Source organism: Chelonia mydas, chromosome 26 (genome assembly GCF_015237465.2).
Source record: "Chelonia mydas isolate rCheMyd1 chromosome 26, rCheMyd1.pri.v2, whole genome shotgun sequence".
Classification (NCBI taxonomy): Eukaryota; Metazoa; Chordata; order Testudines; family Cheloniidae; genus Chelonia; species Chelonia mydas.
The window spans coordinates 6,228,202-6,249,093 of record NC_057859.1 but is presented as its reverse complement, the minus strand read 5'-3'; the positions used below and the strand labels follow the sequence as shown (position 1 = coordinate 6,249,093).

Here is a 20,892-nt window from a genome sequence, read left to right as displayed (position 1 = left end):
TACTTGCTACCGAGGAGCCAGACGTGTTGGGTTAGATGTGCACCATTGCTACCTTATAGAAAATAGAGACTAGGCCTGAGCCATGGCGCTCCAGAGTGTCTAGATCTGGGGTTTTGGTCTGACTGTCCTGTTGTCGTGAGGAGCAAGCTGTGAAGTTGGAATACGGATCGCAAAACTGAGGTGTGTGGACTCAGAGTTCTGGTTCACTCCTTTATAGAGACATGAGAAGCTGCCTGTTCAGTTCAGGGCCAAACCTTGGGAGTGTCTGGATGATGGGGTTCGGTTTGGACCCACTTCTAACAGGAGGGGCCACCCGGTTCAGGGAACGGCTGAAGGCAGACACTGCCTTCTCTCGGCACAGAACCTGTCCAAAGCCCCTTGCCTGGTAGACGCTGGCTTGCGGGAGGGAACAAGGAGAGAGACCTTGCTCTGATTTTCCTCCGGAGGGAGGGCGGGTAGGAGGAGACTGAGCCGTGCAGGGGCAGCAGTTTCCCTCCCTCTGTCTCTGCACAGGGCCTGGAACATTCCTTCCGAGTTGTGTGGCTGGAGACAGCTGAGGTTTATCACGGTGCTGGTGGTAAATGTTGTGGGTGCTCCCACGGTCTCACCCCCTCTTCTCCAGAGCACCTTCCTGTGTGGGTTGTTGCTAACAGTCATGCAACGGCTCATGGGCTGTTGGAACGGAGGGCTCCGGACGCAGCATACACCGACTCCTTCTGTGCGTTCCAAGGGGCAGGCATTGCATGAGAGCGAACTTGCTCTTGCTTGTTAGGTGCCAAAGCTCCAGCTAGCCCCAGCCAGGGACAGGGCTGTTTGTCTGGGAAACAGCATTCGAAATAAGTTGTTTAGCCCTGGCTCGGCCACCAAATAGGGCAGCAAAGGGCTGGATGAGCGAATGCTTTTTGATGGCAGAAATGTCATTGAGTCACGAATGAGTCATAATTATAATGGGAGACGTTTCCAACCCGGTGCATGACTCGGAGATGTCTTCCAGGGAAATTAGAGCTGCTTGTAAAAGCCAGGCCTTGCCCTGTCTCTCTCTCTCACTGTCTCTTGTTTCTTTCTGGCAGTGCAATGGCACTTCCCGCAGCAGAGACTGACATGGGCCAGTCACTCCATCTCTTTAGGAAAATGTATTACCGCTCCCCCATCAGACTGCAGGTGTCCATTTACAGTGACTTCTGTCACCGCTGCCTCTGGACTCTGAGCCAGAAAGCACTGGATCAGTCACTTTAACCCTTGCAGACCCCTTGTATGGCGAGATGATTTATCAGCACTGGGCTGTCCTGCACTCACGGCTCCCTTTCCCCCTCCTGGTCTTGGGATGCAAGATTTGTAAGAGGAATGTCCTTCTGACCTCCTGCAGTGCAAAGGTGCATGAATGAGAGAGGTTCATTGGTAAAACAATCTCTGCCTTTTCACAGAATCATAGAACTGGAAGGGACCTCGAGAGGTCATCTAGTGCAGTCCCCTGCACTCATGGCAGGACTAAGTGTTTTTTAGCTGTGGTATCTCCTTCTCAAGGATTTGGATTCAGGGCAAACTTGCTAAAAATTAAAGATGGGCCCAGATCAAATGCCTGGTTTCCAGATACCCCCCTTCCTCGCTAGATGGTGTGTGTGTGTGTTGGGGGGGGGGAATCAGTTCTGTGAGTGAAAGTGCCACAGAGTTAGTCGTGAACTCTGTAGTGGAGCTCAGATGCTTCTCTTTACATCAGATGTAGATATCATAGAAATGTCGGGCTGGAAGGGACCTCAAGAAGTCGTCAAGTCCAGTCCCCTGCACTGAGCCAGGATCAAGTAAACCTAACACCATCCCTGACAAGTGTTTGTCCAACCTGTTCTTAGAAACCTCAGGTGATGGGGAATTCACCGCCTCCATTGGAAGGATATTTCAGACCTTAACTAATCTTATAGTTAGAAAAATTTTCCTAACATCTAACCTTCATCTCCCTTGCTGCAGATAAAGCCCGTTAGTTCTTGTTCTACCTCAGTGGACATGGAGAACAATTGACCACAATCCTCTTTGTAACAGCCGTGAACATATTTGAAGTCTGTTATCAGGTTCCCTCTCAAGTTGTTTTTTCTCAAGATTGAATCGTGCCCGGTTTTTTTAAACCTTTCCTCATTGGTCAGGTTTTCAAAACTTCGTTGCTCGCCTCTAGACTCTCTCCAGTTTGTCCACATCTTTCCTAAAATGTGATGCCCAGAATTGGACACAGTATTCCGAGACCTCACCAGTGCCACATAGAGCAGGATAGTTACCTCTGACATACAACACTCCTGTTAATGCACCCCAGAATATTAGCCTTTTTTGCAACTGCATCCACATTGTTGACTCATATTCAATTTGTTTACCACTATAACTCCAAGATCCTTTTCAGCAGGACTACCACCTACCCCAGGGATGGCCAACCTGAGCCTGAGAAGGAGCCAGAATTTACCAATGTACATTGCCAAAGAGCCAATGTAATATGTCAGCAGCCCCCCCCCAGTAACCCCCCCGCCTCCAGTCCTAGTGCCTCCTACCCACCAGCAACCCCATCGACCTGCACCTCCCCCTCCTTCCCCGCACCTCCCGATCAGCTGTGGCATGCAGGAGGCTCTTGGAAGGGGGGAGAGTGAGGGCACGGCAGGCTCAGGGGAGGGCATGGGAAGGGATGAAATGGGGGCAGAGCCAGGGTTGAGCAGTGAGCACCCCCCAGCACACTGGAAAGTTGGCGCCTGTAACTCCAGCCCCGGAGTCGGGGCCTAGACAAGGAGCCGCATATTAAAGCTGCACATTAACTTCTGAAGAGCCGCACGGGGCTCCGGAGTGACAGGTTGGCCACCACGACCTAACCAGTTATTTGCCATTTTGTAGATGTGCACTGAATTTTTCCTTCCTAAGTGAAGTACACGGCACTTGTCTTTACTGAATTTCATTTTGGTGATTTCAGACCAATTGTCTAATTTGTCAAAGTCGTTTTGAGTTCTAATCCTGTCCTCCAAAGTGCTCGCAACCCCTTCGAGCTTGGTGTCATCCACAGATTTTATACTCATACTCTCCACTTCACGATGCAAGACATTTAATGAAAATATTGAATAGTACCCGACCCAGGACAGACCCCTGCAGTCCCCCACTAGGTACACCTTTCCAGTATGACAGCAAATCACTGGTAACTACGCTTTGAGTAAAGTCTTTCAACCAGTTGTGCACCCACCTTATAGTAATTTCATCTAGACCACATTTTCCTTGTTTGCATATGAGAATGTTGCGTGGGACTGTTTCAAAAGCCTTACTGAAATCAAGATATCACATCTACTGTTTCAAGTAACCGCTCTGTAATATCACTCTGCCTGCTCAGGTCTCAGGGAGCTCAGCATTTGCATTTGGAGCTTGAGCCCCAAACATGATGGCTTGATGGCTAGAATTTGTGATCTTCTCCTTCCTCTTCGGACGCACTTCAAAGCTCAGAGTGGTGTTTGGCACTTACTTTGCCAAGTACATTTCTACAGTTCAGGTTAGCAGACAGCCCATTGTTTTGCATACTGATCCTGCTAACAAAGCAGAATTGTGTGTGAACTAAAGGAAGGCATGCAGTTTGATCCAGTCAGACCCAGTTCTGATCTCTTACTGTGGACTGTTCTGGTTCAGTGTGACCCGCCTTTCTAATCCACTTTCTACTCTTTTGTGGACCCCAATTCTATTTTCTTCTACATTGGTTCTTGTGCCGCATTAATCACTCTAGTATCCGAGTGCCTTCCAATAGTGCATAAAGCAATGTGCCTACACGTCTGTCAGACGTTTGTTCTCTCATCCTTGTGGCCTTATGGTGGAACTTTGTTGAGGTGGCCCTGGACACATGATCCAGAGAACGCTGTTGTTTCCTCCTTTCTAGAAGGCCTTTCTGACCAAACGGCACTAAATATTCCCAAGCTGTGAACGTGTTGGGCTGACTGTATTTTCCATAAACGAAATTGTTTGGAGCTCTTTGGAGATGGGCCTAAGCTTCAGAGTTTGGAACGGGTCCCAAAGTTCTTAGGTTCTTCTGCCCCCCGCGGGATGGGTTCAGGATAATTTCTAGTTATATTAGTAATAACCCTTTGTGCCCACATAGCCTCTCTCATTGGAGGATCTCTAAGCACTTTACAAAACTATGATAATCACAATGCTTGCTAATTCAAGGCGTGCTTGGGAGCTCCACTAATGAAATAAGCCACACAACCTGCGTACAATGTAGCCAAGTGATGGAGGGGTGAACTGAAGCACTCTGTTGGGGTAAGGCCAGTTTTAAAAAGTGGTCACTGACGTTCGGTGCCTCCATTTTTGAGAGCCCACCCAGTGCCGCCTTGGACCTGATTTCCCAGAGCTGATGAGCAGCTACAGCCCCTGTTGCTTAAATAGCAGCCGTGGGTGCTCAGCTCTTCAGAGTATCAAACCTTCCATGTCCCAAAATGGGCACCCCAAATGAATGGCTGCTTTTGAGAAATGTAAGTGACTTTTCTAAGGTTGCATTGTGAATTAGTGGTAGAGATGGGCATCCTGAATCACAGTCCTGCTTTAACCACTGTGACGGGGCAAGGCCAGATGGCTATAGAAAAGTAGTGGGAGATAGATAAATTAGCTCCAGGCTAAACAAATCTCTGGTACCAGGATAAGTGAAATGGCAGCTGCTCCAGGTCAATTAAGACACCTGGGGCCAATTAAGAACTTTCCAGAAGGCAGGGAGAAAGCTAGATTGATTGGGACACCTGAAGCCAATCAGGGGCTGGCTGAAACTAGTTAAAAGCCTCCCAGTCAGCCAGGTGGGTGTGCATGTCAGGAGCTGTGGGAGGAAGTTGCGCTGTTGGAGAGGCTGAGCAGTGCACACCATATCAGGCACAAGGAAGGAGGCCCTGAGGTAAGGGTGAAGTGGAGCTTGAGGAACTGAGGGCTGCTGTGGGGGAAGTAGACCAGGGAATTGTACATGTCATGTTTCTAAAAGGTCAGCTGCCATAGCTGATACTATTAGGGTCCCTGGGCTGGAGCCCGGAGTAGAGGGTGGGCCCGTGCTCCCCCCGCCCCACCTTTGTCCCCTGATTAATCACTGAGACTGGGAGACAACAGAGACTGTGTAAGGAAGGATAATTTCTCCTCACCTCCCTCGCTGGCTTATGATGAAAATGGCTCAGTAGGCTGTGACCCTTGTCTCTAGAGAGAGAAGGGTTACGTGCAGGGTCACAGTGAGCCTCTGAGGCTAGTGAAATCTGCCAGGAAACGTGGGACCCACGGAGGCAAGGAGAGAGCTTTGTCACACCACTCAGCCCCACACCCTCCTAGCGCTGGGAATAGAACCCAGGAGTCCTGACACCCACTCCCTCCACTAGGTAACACTGCCTCCCCCTCAACAACTATTGGTAGTTGTGAAGAGCGAGTTTAGGGGAGGAGACTGATACCTGCCTACCCTTCAGCCGCCCACCTGAGCAGAGAGGGGAAATTTACAAACACATCATGAATAAAAACTGTGAACAACGTTCTCTTGTTTTCAATCCAAAAATCAGAAAATATCCCTCACAGAATCAGTTTAGAACACAGCATTATAAATCCACCTGAACTTTTCCTATTAAGCAGATTGATTTTTGGCAGGGGAAGGGAGGGAAGACCATTGCTATACTGAGATATTATAGGTAGATATAGGTGGTATTGTATATTTTTCACCTTGGTTTTCCCTCTAAATCTTGCGATGTCAAACAAGCCTCCATCTAGTCTGGGTTGAAGATAAATGCCATCATTGCTGTCCTCGAATGCATGGCTCCATATCTCAACAAATTAGGTTGACACATTCTTAAACGTGTGTTTGCAAAACCCCTTTCTGCGTAGCACATCCACTAGCGCAGGGCTGAGGGAAGACAGCCACATGGAGAGAGCCGCAGAGAGATGGTAGGTGGCGGGTTTAATCCGATTCTCTTACCAGAGGGGCAGAGCATGTCTAACGTGTGGCTGATTCATGATGACAACGACAGGATTGCTCTTTTGGTGAATGCACATGCTCCAAAACCCCCAGTGGCCCATTACCCTTGGCTTCCCATCTTTTCAGTCAGTTTTCAGGGTTGTGTTGAGTGCCACCATGGCATAGAAATCTAATCTGACCTGTAAACTTTGTCATGTCCTCATTAATTTGGTCATGTATTCCACTCTCGCCTAAGGGAATAGTCACATTTTTAACAAGGGTTTGAGGGTGGCCGTCACTTTAACAGTTTCATTTTGACAGCAATGAAGGCTGACACGTTAAAGGTGCAGTGTGAGGTTTTACTGTTTTAAAGGGAGAATCTGTACAATTAGCCATGTAAACCAGACCGTGCAAGTTTCAGGCTCATCTTTAAGACTGGTAGAAGACAATGACTTCAGAGCATGATACACTTAACACTACATCCCTCCTTGTCCAGGCTCTTACCTTGACAATCCGTTGTAATGAGTGGACATACAGTGATGCACATGATCCAGAATGGAGGGCAGGTGTTTCTTTCGCAATGAATGGCTCACTGGATCCCCTGGAACAAGGGACCAGTGCCCTTCTGCTGACCCACCCTGTTAGCAGGTGTTAGAACCTCAATTAAGGCTGAGTTTTTGGATGGCCAACTATAGCTACGAAGGCCCAGATCCACAATTGATTTCAGCTGAAGTTAGGAGCCTAAATAAGTCCCTTAGTGGATCTGGGCCTTAGGGCTTGAGTTTCATAGGTGCAGATTGTCTGCAGTTCCCATTCACTTCAGTTGGAATTGCAAGTGCTCAGCACTTCTGCAAATAAGGCCCTTGTCTAATGTTAAAATGCCCCAAAATTGAGGAACCACAAATTAGCCCCCACTCTGAAAATCTGAGCCTTAGTGGGGTCTCAAAGGCACCAAGTGACTTTATAGCAGAGTCAAGGATAGCCTCCTCCACGTGTACTGATTGTCAGCCCTCTGTTTTTGCCGCAAGACTGTCCTTTGCCCTCACAGGAGGAATGATTTAGTAACATCAAGTCGATAACTGATAGTCAAATAACTCCCTTGCCAAGACATTTACTGCTCACTGGCAAGGGAAGAGATGCAAAGTGTAGTTTTAGTCAGATACACAACTGTAAACGTGGGAGCTCAGGGCCACCAATGTCTGATCAGTTTGGATCTTCCAGGCAGCATGGAATTTACTGCAAAGCCAGCATTGACCCGCAGAGCCCGTGGAAATACCGGTCTGCTGCTTGGGCCGTCAGCAGGCTTACCTGTTGAGTTCTGAATCCATACGTGGCAGAGGGGATGCTGCTGGAAGAATCAGAAAGGATGCAGCTTGATTCTTCAGTTGCCAGGGGAGGTACACATCCACGGGCAGTTGTAAGAGTGTGTACCCGAGTGAATGTGGCACAGAAGTCCTGCAGGAAGGAACAAGTGCAGGGTGCACGGATCCTGCATAGCTGTGCTCGAAGTGAAATGGGTCTGGGGAGGTCCTGGCTCGGCCTCCAAGGAGCTGTATGCCCTAGGCTCTGCTTTCTCTCTCCCACACCAGCAGAACACCCTCGATGGTGCAGAGTTCCTCCTGGATCACACTGGCACAAGGGGGAGCAGAACCCAGGCACTAACTTTGCCGAGAGCAACAAAGTTGCGCAGACGGGATTACTCAGGCTCCCTTCATGCTGGGAAAAGAACCACAGCAGCTCCAGACGCAAGCCCTTCAGACCAGCCGCTGTACAGATTGTCAGAGGCTGGAGCATGGCTGGAAGCCATCAGTCTTCGTGGTGTACCACAGGCCTCTCTAATAAGGTGCAAGGAGAAAGGCCTCTGTGAGCCCATCTCTCTGCATCTTCTCATAGGAAAACGCCATGTTACCTGTTGCTGCATCTCATCTGACTTGAGAGTTTCTCTCTGGCAAGACACTGATTAGCCTCCCAAATGTCACGCTGATGAAGAGGAGAGTGAGCTGCTTGTTACTCAGGTGTCTGTGAGAGCAGAGAGATGGCAGGTCTCCTCTGTATTTCCCTCATCTGCTTTTGTTTGAACTGCGCTACCGTCAGGGACCAGCCTCCATCTGCACTAATGAAAATGATAAAGAGAAGTCAGTGCGATTAGCTAAACTCCCTTATCACACATTCCTCCAAACTCCAGGGTCAATATTTGGCCAATTGCGGGGTCTTCGCTTTAAAGGCCTCTCTCTTTAAATTCTTTCTTGTCCCAGGGTTACTATGTAATTTAAAGAAAGATTCATTTGCCATTTTCAGCAAAGATACAGTTGCTGAGTGCTAGGAAGATACTGCTGATGCCTTGCAGTCCTCTTGCTCGGTGGGATGGGACACATCCCTATCCCGATCAAGGAAAGGCTAACGAGCTCTTCCGGGGTCAGCTGGTGCAAAAGGGGCACACCTGCGCAGCCTGTGCCCCCTGGAGGAAATGAGCGTAAAAGGGAGAATTTGTCCCAGGAAGGGTGGCGACCAGGAGGAAAGCCGCTCTGCACCAGAGTGAGTTGATGCTGCTGAGAGGAAGGCCGGTTGCAAGCTTTTGGTGCCCTCACGGAATCGTCTGATGATGCCCAGGATGATCCCAGAGGTTGAAGATAAGCCTTGACCCGGAGTCTATCTCCCCTCTCTCCCAACCACCACTCGTTCACAAACAACTCAGACACTTGGAACCAGGTCTCATAATCGGAAGGACTTTTGAGGGGGAAAGGTCTCTGAAAACACCCAAGCATGAGCTAAAGAAAAAACTCAACCTATCACACGCTGTCCATCCACAGACCACAAAACTCTTGCCTAGCAATAATGGGTTAAGACTCTTGCCTGCCCCAAACTGTGCAAGTATCCAGATCCTTAAACCGATCTGAACATTGACCCACCAGCCCGTCGCTGTCATGGGTATAAGCGAGACCCCCGACTCCGAATGAGTCAGCGCTCTGGGGAATAGGGAGACTGTAATTAGAGACAAGCAGCACAAGGCAAAGTTTGGCTCTGTATCAGAGCACGCACACAGGCCTGGGGTGTTCGCATTCATCTTTTCTTTTACACCACGGGGAATCTGTTTAGATGGCTCCAGCTCAACTGAATTGCCAGGTTTTAGATGGTCGTGTTTATCGATGTGCTGGAATTCACCATGTCCCACCCACTGGCTTCATTAGCAAATAAAATGCCTTATTCTAAGCCTGCACCACAAGGGCAGAGGGGCAGAACTGATGACTTTCACACACCTTCACTCCTCTCTGGTGAGATTTTTTCATCCGAGGAGAGAACGCCCTCTTCAAAGCTACAGGCCTAGCAAGCCCTTAGGGTGGTATTTTGCAAGCAAACTGGGCAGTTTTAGTAGGTTTCCAAGCTGTTAACATGCACTGTAAGCTCTGTGGGGCAGGGACTGTCTCTTTGTTCTGTTTGTGCAGAGCCCTGGTCCATGATTGGGGCTCCTATGTGCTATTGCAATACAAATAATAATATAATGACAACAGTATCTCAACTTGTGCTGTAAGATGCTGAATCTAGATGCTTCATGACTACACCGTACCCCTTTCCCCTACATACCCTCAGGTCCCTAACTGTCAGGTTTAGGCACCCTAGAAAACCTGCAATGCGTTGTACATCATGGTTAGACACATGCATTGGGTAAGTAGGTGGGGAGGAGGTCAGAGAATTTCAAGGGTTAAGGGCCCCTCTGATGCTCCTACCAAACAGGGGAAGTGCATCACCAAAGCCTGTGCATGTTAAATGTGGCCGGGGATGCTACTCTCTGTCGGAGTTGTGCTCACCCCTGTGAGAAATTAGTATGGCCTCAGTGCAGTTCTCCGCAGTCAGATGGCCACCTCGCCAAGCCCAGTGTTGTCTCGTCAATAAGCACGTTATGTTCAAAAATGTTATGCTGATAAGGAGGACACCAGCGCTGCAGTTGGCAGAGCGTGTGCCGCTGGCAGGGCTCTTTCCAGAGCTGCAGCACCTTGCTGGGCAGTGGGTGGGGAAGCTCGCATGCAGACTGCAGGTTGTATCTGTTCAGTGAATCAAGGACATCAGTCTCCAGGCCTGTCCAGCCAGCTTCTTTCACTGGCGCTAAATGAACAGGAAAGAGCGCTCTTAAAAGAAAAAAGGAAAAAAAAAAAAAGACCCAGCAAAGGCAGAAAGGAGCCTTTCCCGAATCCCCTGAGGATTCTCAGAGAGCTGACCGTGGAGAGCATGTTAAGATTATTCCCCAAACCTGAGCATTTTTGCTCTGTGAATATTTGCAGCCTCCACTTGAACCATCAAGTGACTTAGACTGTACGCTGAAATAGGGCTTGTCCGTTTTCTTCTGTGTTGTACAGCACCTAGCACGGTGGGGTCTGGGTACATGGCTAGGGCTCCCAGGTGCTACAGCCATACAGTCATACAGATGCTGAATGAATTTTTCTCTCTTCTTTCAGTCCTGTTGCCATAATGTGAGTTTTGGTTTTGAAACAGTCATTAAAAAGTCAAACGAAACCCACTGTGGTCTAACCGAAGCACTGGGCACACAGGGCATGTCCCCTCCCCTACCAACACCTTTAAATAAATAATGATCCCATGTTATCTTCTCTAATGGCTTTACCGCGTACTTATGGTAATTGCGTCAATGAACACTTGTACTGTAACTGCAGTTAATACGCAGTTACAATCCATGACAAATCACTGTAAAAAGAATTCCGATTCATGCCACAGAAACAACACTTGGAGAACGTTCCCTGCTGGAATGTTAACTGCTTCCCTGATGTCGGTTGGTCCAGCTGCTACGCAGGCACGTTCCACCAGTGCGCCGTTGAAACCTGTGCCTGGCGGCGATCTATTATGATGTATTTGTTTGGAGGTAACACCTACACTGTGCTAGGCCCTTTCTAGGCAGTCAAGAGGAGGTAGTCCCTGCTCTGAGGAGCTTCCAGCCTAAACATGGACAAATGTAGAGGTGGGCGGAGGGCAGGGAACGCTGAATCTGTGAAGGTTCAGAGTCGGACCAAAAGCAAGGGTCAAGCTCACTGGAAAACCCTACACAGAGAAGCAGTAGGTTCTTAGTCTCTTGAAGTCGTCACATCAAGATGGGATGCCTTTCTGGAAGATATGTAGTAGTCAGACACGACTTGTTGAGCTCAGTACCGGAGTGGCTGGATGAAAGTCTATGGCCTGTGTTATGCAGGCTAGACTAGATGATCTAATGGTCCCTTCAGGCTTAAAAATCTAAGAGTCTTGTGGAACCGATGCATATGGCGTCAGTTAACCACCGAGAGCGGTGACTTCCAAATCTACCTTTCCGCACCCGGTCCCTACCCCACTGAGTGCGGTCGCTCATCTTCCACTTCTTGACATCTCTTCCTGGAAGTCCTGCCAACAGCATCAATTCAAGATGACAAAACAGGGACACCCCATCTTTCCCCACTAGCACCTGTCTAAACATGATGAAAATCTTTCCTGAGAAAACGTTGATTGGCTCTACGTGCCATTCAAAATCGCCCTCTTCCCTCTGCACCTGACACCTGTGCTGCTCAGGGTTCACAGCCTTGGTGCTGAGGTACGTGGCACCACCAAGTGGGGCTGAACAGGTGGGAAACTTTTTTTTCAAAAATGTCACAGTGCAGACATGGCTCCTGAGTTCCTGCTGTATTCTCAAGACCAGATCTTCAACCTATGGCATCGCGCTGTTGAAGTTGACTGTTTATACCATCTGAAGATCTGGTCCCAGTCTTTACCAAAAGAGGTGGTGATGTCGACACGCCCACGTCAGTGCGACGCCTAAATTTAGATTTCTTGTCAGGGTTACCCTGAAATAGCAGTTGGGCCACGATTAGTTTTCAGTTTAAAACAGCCATTCTTAATCTTGTGTCCTAACTCCCTTGCGGGTCTGTGAGCTATTCAGGGTTGTAGGAGGGCATACATTTTTTCTCCCGAACTGAAACCGGCTCCTCACCCTTCAGATTGAGAAGACAGCCTTTCATGTACAAATAGATGCAGTAATTCCATCCAGGTGAAATTCACTCCCAGTGCAGAGAGCCTGCTGGAGGCCTGTGCACTGATTAGGCAGCTGGCATACTGTTCATGGCTGCATCTCTGTTACTCTGGGCTCACCTTTTAAAATAAAAGCTCATCTGGCCAGGGACCGTCTCCTTGTTCTTTGGGCAGCACCTAGCACAATGGGGCCCTGGCCTCAGGCACTATTGTAAATATAAATGACAGCAGTCTGAGGCCCACTCAGGACCACAAATCCATGGGATGGCCTTCCACACAAGTATGAATTTCACCCCTCGCTGTACATCTCAAAAACCACAACCCCTACCAAAGCAAACCCTCAAATGCTCCCCTGAGTAGAGGATGAGAGAGAGAGAGAATAAACCACACATGAGAGAGATTAATCACAGTGCTGAATGCATTACTGGAAGGCACTCAGATGTGACAGTGACGAGGACTGTATAAGAACCTATAAAAATAGAATAGACTATTGTTTGTTTCTGATAGCACTCATCCTGGAATATACAGCATTAAGAAATGTGCATTTCATGACATGTTCTATATGAACGTTCAAATTATATTTCTTAATTGAGATATTTTCAAATGTATATGCCACTAATGTAAGTATTTATAGCACAATGAGCTTGATCACACTAACCTCACATATTGCTGCCTTTTGGAACACACATGTTTTCTTTGAGTATTTAAAAAAAAAAGTCTGAAATGCCACAAAGGATTCTGGGATTTCACGGGATTACCGGAAAGAAAAATAAGTAATGTGCGGGTTCCAGGTGATTAAAGTTTGAGTACCCCTGTGTTCAAAAGCAGAGTCCAGATGTGTTCAACTCTGATTTGAAAAAAAAAGCAACCAACCCCTATTTGCATTTGTTTTTTAAATAAGAAGCTTATTTTCATCAGTTTCTAGATGACAAAGAATGATGTGACTGAGCCAGAAATAGCATTCCACAGTGTAACCTGCTGATTGAATCCCACCTTTGTGACCCAGGAAAGCATAATTGCACCAAACAGGTGGTCTTTAAGGTAGATTTCACTGGACATGAAAATCAAGTTCTCAGTCCACAACTCAGTGTGGGAAAGAATTGAGGCAAGATGACTAATGGTTCATAAAAGTAGCAAACTTATTGACTAATAGAATTCTTAGTCATGAAGTCTCCATGTTCCATACGTACCGAAATCAAAGCAATTACTGATTTAAATGAAGCTGGAATCCATGGTGCAGAAAATGCTTGTTTTAGCGTAAGATTGGACAAAGGTGAATGACCTGTAAAACCTCTGGTAATGAAAGCTCTTCACAGCTTGCAGTGTTTCACTGGATGGTAATTGCTGCAGTCTGTGATATGGATCTGGCTGTGTTAATGATGCACTGTTCCTTTTCACAGGACTCATTTAAGCTTTGCATTTTTCACAGATTTCAAAGCAACAAGGCAGAGTAGAAATTAACACGTTAACATCGACATTTTATCACTTTGCAAATTTAAAATATTATTAAAGACTTTCAAAGACCTTTTTTTTTTTTTTTTAAAGGGCTAAGGCCCTGATCATTTCAGGAGAATGGATCGATCATGTAGGCTGGGTGCAATAAATTCTGACTTGTAACATTTATTGTTTCAGCTTGGACTTGGTATCTCCAGCCACTGTAGAAACTGTAAGCTTCATATCTCCCTTCTGCTGCAGAAAGGGCCCCATTCAAACAAATTAGATGTTGGAAATCATATTTCAGATTGGAAATCAAAAATCCATTTGTTGACAAATGGGAAACCCCATAGAAGTGGGCCTGCTGGTTTATTTTCTTAATTTATTGGGGAGGGAAGTTCTGAGCTGTTCCCCTTTCACTCCTATTCCAGGCAAGATTCATTTCTGTGATGGGAAGGGGTTATTTCTTATCTGCCCTGGACTGTTTTTGCCAAAGCAATTTCTTGGTTTAGATCCACTGGTGTCCGGGTGAGGGTGGGACTTGGGGAATTCTACTCTATTTTTTGGGATATTTGCAGAAAGACATTGAAAGCTCATGCTCAAATAAATTGGTTAGTCTCTAAGGTGCCACAAGTACTCCTTTTCTTTTTACGAATACAGACTAACACGGCTGTTACTCTGAAACCTGAATTCTGAGGGTAAACAGCCAAAGGTAAAGGGCTAGGGAAGTGAAGTCTTGAACTGGCATTCAGTCCCCAGTGATGGAGTTGGCAGAGAAGGTCTGTTCCAGCAAGTGTCTAAATGCTTTTAGGAGCTCAGTAACTAGCTATGGACAGATAGTTCTCCAGTCTCTTCTAGCACATGTAATCTTTTGTGGATGAGCCGTGCGGCTGCATTCCCAAGGGGAGCCAGGATTAATTTCTTTCCCTGACCCAAGAGGCTGATCCAGCCTGACCTGTAGTACAGCAGGGTGGACGAGGTCAGAAAGAAAGAGCAGAGGGGACCGGTAGTAAATGATAAGGGGGCTTCGCCACTTAGAGTTTGAACAATACGGAAATGGCATTTCCAGTTAACTTAATCACAGAATGGTATGTGACTGAATATAAGCGCTGAGATTCAATTACTGTCCCTGCTAACGCTGCCCCTTGGGATCAATGTTTCAGCCTTCCCTGTGCCGTTCTGTGCTCTGAGCACTGAGGTCCCGCTAATAGGCAGGTGCGCAGTGAAGCAGCGTTGGGAATGGGCAAAGATTCTTCCTCTGGTTTGCACAGGGCAAGGAAGGACATCCTCTTTCTGTTGAAGTTCTTCATGGTCCACATGAGTAGCGCAGCTTTGCTAAGGGTCTCTCTTGGGTACTCATGCAGCAGTGAGCTGGGACAGAAAGCAGGGCATTTCACGTGATAGACAGAAATGCACATGTATCTAGTTTGGGCTAAAGGTGTTTTCTCAGTAATAAGAAATAAGAACTTGTGTTGCATCTCACCCATAGAAAAACCTATAGAAATATTAATTTGTTCCCCTATCACTCCTGTGAGATATGGAGTATTTATCATCCTCACCATTTTACAGGGGGAGAAACTGAGGCACAGAAAGGTGGCGTGCCTTGCAAAAACCATGCAGGATAAACTTCACCCCTGTGCAAAGGGCCATGTAAATCAGTTTAAACCAGTAATTGCTTTGATTTTGATACAAATGGAACATGGAGACAAAGGTCACGTGCCCTAGTTAAGGTCTATTCTGACAGCTTCATCTGACAGGTAAGTGGTGTATAGGTCTTATGCGGGCTGGCTGCTAGGGGTAGCAACCATCCGCCTTGAAAGACAATGGGGTAAGCACCAAAGCATTTCAGTTGCTGTGTGCCAGACTGCAGCAGGGTGAGTGGCTAACAAGTCCAGTTCTTGAGCAAGAGTCCTGGCCACAAATAGTACAGGCATAAAGCACAGGGCCGGGGATGTAGCAGGGGTATAACTAGCTCTTGAGGCCTGCCGCACTTTCCTCTGTACTCTTAGCTGCACAGCAGCGACTTTCACCAACAGCGAATTGATAGCGGAGCAAAGAGTAGAACTCAGGACTAGAACGGGGCGACATTTTTCAGCCAAACTTTTTTTCATTTTTTACAAAATATGCAGATTCAGTTCAACCCAAACGTTTTGTGAATTCATGACAATTGCAAGTTGTTTCGAATGGGGCAAAAAAAGAAAAAAAAAAAATAGAAATGTCAAAACCATGAAAAAAGGCACCTAGCTTTGCATCCTTGTGATTTTCGCTGGCCCCTTTGTTTTTCCTCCTGCTTTTTGGAGTCTTGGCCTTCACAGGCTACCTGGGGGAGTGATGCTGTGGGTTGCTCACATCCTCTCCCTGTCCTGCTCTGTGTAAGGCAGTCAGTATCCTGACGTGTTTTCTCTCCTCTCTTTCCCCCCCATTCCTCTTTATTTATCTCCGGCTACCAGACATTAAAGATTGATCTGTTGCATGTGTCTCAAAGTGGTATTTGACTGTATGCATGGAAACAGGGCTGTCAGCATTGTCAGCTCCGAATAACAAATCCCAGAGACGGAGAAAGCAAGCTGCTCCCTTCAAACTCGAGAGCAGAGGGTGGGTATCCTGCAGGAAGGCACTAAAGTGACGGGTGGGGAAAGCGATTCTTCAAGCTGCACTCTAATTTAAGCAACCCCTCCACAACGCCAGGAGAGCACGCTTTCCTCAACTGCCTCTCACAAACCCAGCGCCCGCCCGAGCTGCACTTCAGCAGATAATGAGTGTGAGTTTAAAAAACTTAAAGCCTCTTCCTGCGAGCTGGTGACTGACACAAATGGAGTTCATATTTAATCATCTGTTAACTCGTTGTCTATTATAGCTCTTTAATAGCACCAGAGATATTCTTAATGAAGCATGATTTAAAGTATTTACAGCTCCAGGACCGACAGACATCACTCACAGTGTACAGGTAATGAGGCGTAAAACAGCTCTCGAAACCGTAAAAACGAGGGGGGGGGGGGAAGAGAGAGAGCAAGATCAGGCGAGGAGGTAGAAGCTGAATTGTTCCAAGGTTTGTTTTAAAATGTTTAGGCATTTAAAATCATTTTAGCTTTTCAGAGGTGTCTGGTAGCAACAGAGTTCAGCAATTATCACAGCCGCGTGGCTCCCATCACGCCGGAGGAGTTCATGGCATCAATACCCAGCTCCGAATAATGGCTCCTCATTGCTTCCACCATGCAGCTCTCGGATGGGGAGAGGGCCCTGCTTTCTCATGCAGCCGTTTGGCGTGTAAAAGTTGGCAGGGAAAGCTTGCCGGGGCAGGCTCTGCACCAGGGTGGGAAACAGGGTCTGATGGCTCTGGGGCCTATGGCCAGCTTGGGAGTGAGTGGATCTCAGTCAGCCCCAGCTGGTGTGAGGCGGGGATATTTTGTTCTCCTGTGTAATTGCACCTTTTGAAAAGAAAGGAATAAAAACGTGTTTCTAGGCTACTCCCAGCCCCAGTGCGGAGCACGGGCCTGCCCCTCCATCTCCTCCACTCTGAGCTCCACGGCAGGGTAAAGGCCCATTGTCTCACTCCCGGCCCGCTGTGCTGAAGGGTTTGGCTGGAGCCTCACCACATAAGTACGGGCTGGTGATGGTTGGACTGGTTAGCCTAGCCACTCTCCTTTGTGATGACCTCACCTCCCGGGAGAACTCGCCGGGCCATACCCTCAATGATCTCAGTAGGGAGGCTATGTCTACACAGCAGCTGGGAGGGGTAATTCCCAGCTGGGGAAGACATACGCACGCTAGCTTTGAGTGAGCTGACAGCTCGGGCTAGTTGTCTGGGTACGTACCTCAGACCTCTGACAGGACTGTACTTGGGCAGCTAGCCCAAGCCACTGTCCATGCCACCGTGACCATAGTGCTCTGGCCTGGTCAGAGCGAGCACGTGCCCATGCTGGGAATTGCACCTCCCAGCTTTGCCAGTCTTTTAGTGTGTCTACGCCCAGGGGCGCTAGAACAATTTGTAGAGTGGGGGTGCGGAGAGCCATTGAATCAAACTGTAAACCCTGTATATAATGGAATCCGGGGCAGCACCCCTAGTTCCAGCACCTATGTCTACACCACGCCTGGGTCGGCAGACATGTGCTAGCCAGGCTCACACTAAAAGGGCTGTTCTTGGGTGTAGACTGTGTACATGCCTCGTGCCCCTCCGGCTTGAGAGCCCGAGCTGCAACAGCTGCATACTCCTTCTAGCACACTAGCCCTGCTAGCACAAGTCTGTGGCCTGGGGCTGGGAAGCTCACTCCCAGGTGCAGTGTAGACACACCCTCCGAGGTTGTGTCTGCAGCCTCTCTCTATCAGAAGGGAGCCAGACCTGCCACTGTAGAGGACGGGGCACATATTTGTCGCCTAATAAAGAATACCAGTTAAAAACCTCAAGCTGCTTTGCTCCCTGACCTCGAACCCTCCTTCTGAGACCCTCATCCAAGGCTGAGCTCTTCTTGCTTAAACTGGAGTGACACTGCTGCCACCTTGCACAACAGGAGCAGGAACCGACTCTTCTGGTGGTTGCATGAATAACATTGAACTCCGTCTCGGCCCTGCAGGCTCAGGCTGGCCCCGGGATGCACGTGCAGGTTTTCCAGAACACAACGACAAGAGGAGAATCGGGGAAAATTAAGAGGCGAGACCCGAAAAACCACGAAAAGGAAATACTTTTTCACTCAGTGGATAACAACACTATGGAACTCGTTGCCACAGGATCCTGTTGAGGCCAAAAACCTCAGCAAGATTCAGACAGGGTTTGGATAAGCAGAATATCCAGAATGAGAATGGTTAATACGAATGTATTTTGGAAGAGATTGTAAACCTCGTGCTTCAGGGCTTAAGACAGTTGCTTACTAGAGATTAGGAGCTTTCCTGCTCCTTCCTCTGAAGTCCTAATTGGTCTGATCAGCTCACAGCTTTTCTCCAGTCCAGCGGTTCCTGTGTTTTCGGTATCCTAATGTGGCAGGATTTGGACTCCTCCTTGGGGCACTGACATTAGAAAACGAGGCTTTCGGGAAGGAAGCAGCCCGTCACGGGCCTGCTGTAGAATGTTGACGGGACTCACTCGGACTGTCTCAAATACACCCTTTCACCCCAGCCCTTCTCTCCAGGTCCTTGCCTAGCCTCCATTGTAGTAGTGTCTGGGCCTCCCTGCTCCTGCCAACTGTTTCCACTGTGGTCCAGCCTCCTTGGACCCAGAAGATGAGCCCATAGCCAGGCGTGGATCCAGGCTCACTCTGGTCCTTCAGAATGGCAGTTCTTTCCCTCATTAACCTTTCCCCTCCACCTTCACTGAGGGGTTTGTTCTGAACAGGCCACTTGGCTGGGCTTCTAGCAGGTGGTTCCTCTGGTTACATCTTCCTCAGACCTCTTTCCCAACACCACGGCCTCTCCGCCAGAGGCCTCCTATACAGCCCCTGTGATGCCTGCACTATGCATTCTAGGAGAAATAGTGCTTGGTTGGGTCTATTACAGTCGTGCCTAAGGACCAGCCAAGCATGGGGCCCCCATTGTGCTTGGTGCGGTACAAAACACAGATGAGCAGGTGGCCCCTGCCTCAAAAAGCCTGCAATCTAAAAAGGCTCAGCCCTTGAGATGCGAACCTCTATACCCCACTGTAACCCCGCACACAGCCATTGGGCTGGCCCCATTAGCACTGAAGGCTCCCATGGGAGTTCCTTCCATTGGTGAGTCAAGCAGGGCTGTGCATTGAGAAGTCAGATTTAGTAGGTTGACTGTGACCAGTCACTGGAGCAACAGGTTGTCGGGGGGGGGGGGGGGGAAGGAATATAACATACAGATGCGCCTTGCCCGCACTCAGGAATGGCCCTGACGTAGCAGCCGGCGACCAGCAATTCTTGTAGCTTCTGCGGTGTTGACCTCAAAGGCCAGCTGTTCCAACAGGCAGAGCTGTCAGGCCACGCCTACGCTCCGGCACAACAGCACCAGGGTTACACCCCCCGGTATAGTGCAGCTGTACAGAGACAGAAGGGGTTTCTTCGTTGCTGTAGGAACCCCGCGCCCCAAAGCGATGGCAACTAGGTGGATGGAAGCATTATTCCACTGACCTAGCTACATTTACCCCAGGGTTAGGTTGGCATAGCAATGGCACTCCAGGGTGTGGGTTTTTCAAACCCCTGAGCACTGTAACTATCAGAGGGGTAGCCGTGTTAGTCTGTGTCCACAAAAACAACGAGGAGTCCGGTGCCACCTTAAAGACTCACAGGTTTATTTGGGCACAGGCTTTCGTGGGTAAAAAACCCACTTCTTCAGATGCATTCTTCTTGCCTCTGAAGAAGTGGGGTTTTTACCCACGAAAGCTTATGCCCAAATAAACCCGTTAGTCTTTAAGGTGCCACTAGACTCCTCGTTGTCACTGTAACTATGTTGACCTGAGTTTTAAGGGTAGCCCAGGGCAAGCCAGTGTTGTAGCGATTGAGCTAACTGGGGGCGTCAGCCCCTGCTCAACCCTTCAAGTCGTTGTCTATACTGAAGGGTTGACGGGGTGCAGCTACACTAACTGCTGGCCGTGGCTATTCCCAAGCATGCACCAGGACTAAGAGCATGCTGGAGCCTCCGCTGCCTTGTACCTGTGCAAACGCTACCCAATCAGCACTCGCGCCCTCTGGCAGCAGCACTGAACACTCTCACTGCCCTGGTGTGAACCACTGCAGCCGGCATGAGGCAATGGGAAATTGGGCGGGGCCCACAAGAGGCTACAATGCCTAGCTGACCCCTTAGCTTGTGGCCAGGGAACAATGCTCTTATTGTTTTCAAATGTCACCCAGCACGATCCCTTTTAGGCAGGACTCTGAAAATAATTTGTGACTGAGGTGCCATTTTGCATCAAAATATTTGTCAGAAAATGTCGACTGTCCCCAATCGACATGTCCTCTCGTGTGACAGAGATTGGGTCGGAAGGCTGGGCGCTGTCACAGGGACTGCTCGCCTCCTGCCGCCTCCTCTCACACAGGGTCTCTAAAACGCAGCCAGTTAGTACAGCGGCTTCCTTGCTTCCAAGCGGGCACACCCACTTCATTCTGAGTGTTGTCCTGTGATCGAGCAGAAACCGGGGGGACAAGGTAGTGTCCTCAGTAATTAACTGTTCCCAAATCCATTTCCTCAGGACTTTGGGCAAATGACAATCAAGTGGAAGGGTTCGGGGGTGAATTCTCTGAATCTCAGTAAAAATGTGTCTCAGCTGAAGAAACAGGTGCCCCAGCCTCCCTCTCAGTTATGGTGCTCTGTTGTTGGGGAGGGGGTGGGATTTGTTTTAACTTTTTGCTGCCACTTAGTGGATTTAACTTCTCTCCAGCAGGCTTGTTGTAGCGGGGCCTAAACTGTCCAATTACTCATTGTGTATGTTAGAGGTGAGGGCGTGGGGAATGAGAGCAGAATTGTCCCTTCCAGATTTTTAGATATACTTTTTATTTCCGGAAAAATGTGAAAAGAATATGTTTGCCGTCATCATCATCAATTGCAGACAATTTAGCGCTGTTGCGAAGGAAGGCAGCCTCGCTTCCCAAGACAATCTT

The 20,892-nt window shown here is 48.5% G+C and overlaps 1 protein-coding gene across 5 annotated transcripts in view; it reads left to right on the top strand.

Moving 5' to 3' along the window:
• Positions 1 to 20,892, top strand: part of PEBP4 (phosphatidylethanolamine binding protein 4) — a 210,658-nt gene that overhangs the window by 58,529 nt on the left and 131,237 nt on the right. The window lies entirely within an intron of this gene.